A 2,542-nucleotide genomic window follows, 5' to 3' on the forward strand; every position below is an offset into this window, starting at 1 on the left:
AGACTAAAATTAAAGGAATGGATGTTGATGGATAATCCCAGACTGGAATATGTCAACTACTAATACTGTAAAATTGAATAAGACGCCCCCAAATTAATGAAAGTAGAGATGTATACTTGGCAAAGTGCGTTGGGTGGAATCAATCATGTTATTTCGGGGAATTAAAAAGAACATTGATATAGGAAAACGGGGCAATTTAACCCGAGGACAACATGAAGTCTAATTAGGGGTGTCTTGTAATCCAATATGGGATGGGCCAAATTTTCAGAATTAAATGGAAATAACATAAAACTAAAACTGTACAAATGTTTCAAGAAAGCTTTATTTTAAAAACACTGGATTAAAAATATAATATAAATGCAAAAGATAAATGAATCTCCATAGACATGTACAACTGTTTGCTCATAACAAGTTGCACTGGATGTAGTTTTGTATTACCAGACTGCGTCAGTGCTGGAGTACGGTCTGGCTGCCCATTAGTCTATATCCAAGACTTTCCACTTCCGGGATTGGTCCTTTGCTAGAAGAAAACTGTCACCCTCCCTTTGTTTGTGTTGGCATTCAAACTCTGGTGGATTTATGAGGACAAGTACCATCCCAAAGCTATTTTGCAGAGGCACCAGGCTCCTTCCGGCCCTTAGCACCGCCCAAGACGATTGTGATTGGTTCACATATATGCCCATAAACCCCAGCATGTTTTTCTCCCATCCGAGAATGCTGTGTGGACTAGTCAGACCCTCCTTCGCAGCGTTGTGGAGGAAGGTCTGGCAATGCGAGACTAGCTGGCTTGTAACGTTCTGGTACAGGTGAACAAATGCTCTGCGTTGTTTCTTTAAACCAATCACAATCCTCTTGGGCGGCACTAAGCCCTGGCTGCAGCGGCGTTGCCTTGCAAAATAAATTGCGGAAGGGGAGAAGAATGCGTGACATCTGGCACATTTCTCACGCTCACAGATGTCGGGCTTTATACCTGCACTTACATCCCGTAAGCCAGACTACACTTGATGTAAATGTCAGAGGAAATGTAATGTGAAAATGAAGCGAGGACTTTCTCCATACACCTTTAGCATTTTAAGTGCTGAACTTTTCTTTGATGTAGCTTCCTAAGTGCCTGTATTAGTTTTTATTTTCCAGCAGGGGGAAACCAGGACACCTGTTATGCACTGACTCAGTTAAGGCACATCAAAGGCTTCCTTTATTCACAGAGGAATGTACACCACCATCATGTTCTTATGGGAAGGTTTGGATACTTGCTTCCAAAAAGCATCTACAGAATATCAAGGAATATCCTCATGTGCACATTCAGCTGTGCTTGAGTTATGTGTTATGTTGTTATGTGACTGATGCATTTACTTCAGATTTGATCAAGAAAAAGAGCAAGGATTCCCACAAAGTTTTATATTGGATATGCTGTCCTAACTTAAAGTCTTCTATACAACTAGTTTAACATGCATGGCATTACATTCTCCAAAGAAATGGCAGGTTATTGTGTTTGGCAGGGTTTAATGAAGGAAAATACAGCACTTTCTGTAAAACTGCAAAGATTAACACAAAAATACAAACAGTAAGTATCTTTGTAAGTACAAAACATCTCTCATAGATCAGGAGACAATTATTGACACAAATCAACGTAAACAGGTGCTTATCCTCATGTTGTCCTGGGCTCAAATTTGACCCGTGTTCCGTTTTTTATAACAAAAAATGGGCCTTTCATAATATCTCTGAAAATTTCAACAATAAAAATATCAAAAACTTTGGAAAAAACATCAAAAAAAGCACCCACAACATAGAAAAACTGACAAAAATGTCAGAAAAAGCAATAATAGTGTTAACATTGTTTTGTTTTCATGGTTGACGGGATGACAACATACTGGTTAAAAATGATCCATTGTAATCTGTAAATACCATTTACAGAAGCACCGATGCTTTAACGATCAAAGATGAAAGACATCCATATGTCGTTGACAATTAAACACCATCAAACATACTGAACTCAAGTCAAATAAATATTTACATAAACATGTTAAAATAACTGTAAATAGTGGTAACTTACAGATGAAGCCGGTTTTTGGACTTTAAGGCACAGGATTAAGAGGATCCAGACTCTAGGGGCTTCTTATGTCACCTAAATTGCCTCCTTGACTCCTCCACTTGCCTCCCTTCCTTGCGTCTTAGTCCCTCCCACCGAGGAAATCATCAGAGGAGCGAGGCAACGAGCAAATGGGTTTTTTAGAGGGATGAAGCGCCACATGACTTTGTCAGCTGTTTGGGCAGAGTTAGCAACTCCTTATAAATCAGCCTCCAGGTAAGACACAGAAATTGGCATATTTTTATCTAGGGAGCATGCGACAAAACGCACACAAACACATCAGGCTCAAAGCAACAATCAGTCCCATTGTACAGTAGGTTGACTTTACAGTCATTTTTAAAAGCAGCACGTCTCGATGTGGAATCAAAGACAAATGGCACAATCAGTAATAATCACGCAGGTACACATGCACTGTGCCATTTGAGAACATATCTGAAGTGTGGGGGGGGGGGG

The 2,542-nt window shown here is 39.8% G+C and overlaps 1 long non-coding RNA gene across 1 annotated transcript in view; it reads left to right on the top strand.

Annotated features, from left to right (window-relative positions):
• The window catches only part of LOC116701083 (uncharacterized), a 2,816-nt gene extending 2,164 nt beyond the window's left edge, over nt 1–652 (top strand). Inside the window, exon 3 of the long non-coding RNA XR_004334808.1 lies at nt 642–652. This is a non-coding gene — a long non-coding RNA (uncharacterized LOC116701083). The remainder of the gene's footprint in view (nt 1–641) is intronic.
• Nucleotides 653–2,542: the final 1,890 nt, after the last annotated feature.

Source organism: Etheostoma spectabile, chromosome 13, assembly GCF_008692095.1.
Source record: "Etheostoma spectabile isolate EspeVRDwgs_2016 chromosome 13, UIUC_Espe_1.0, whole genome shotgun sequence".
NCBI classification, from domain to species: Eukaryota; Metazoa; Chordata; class Actinopteri; order Perciformes; family Percidae; genus Etheostoma; species Etheostoma spectabile.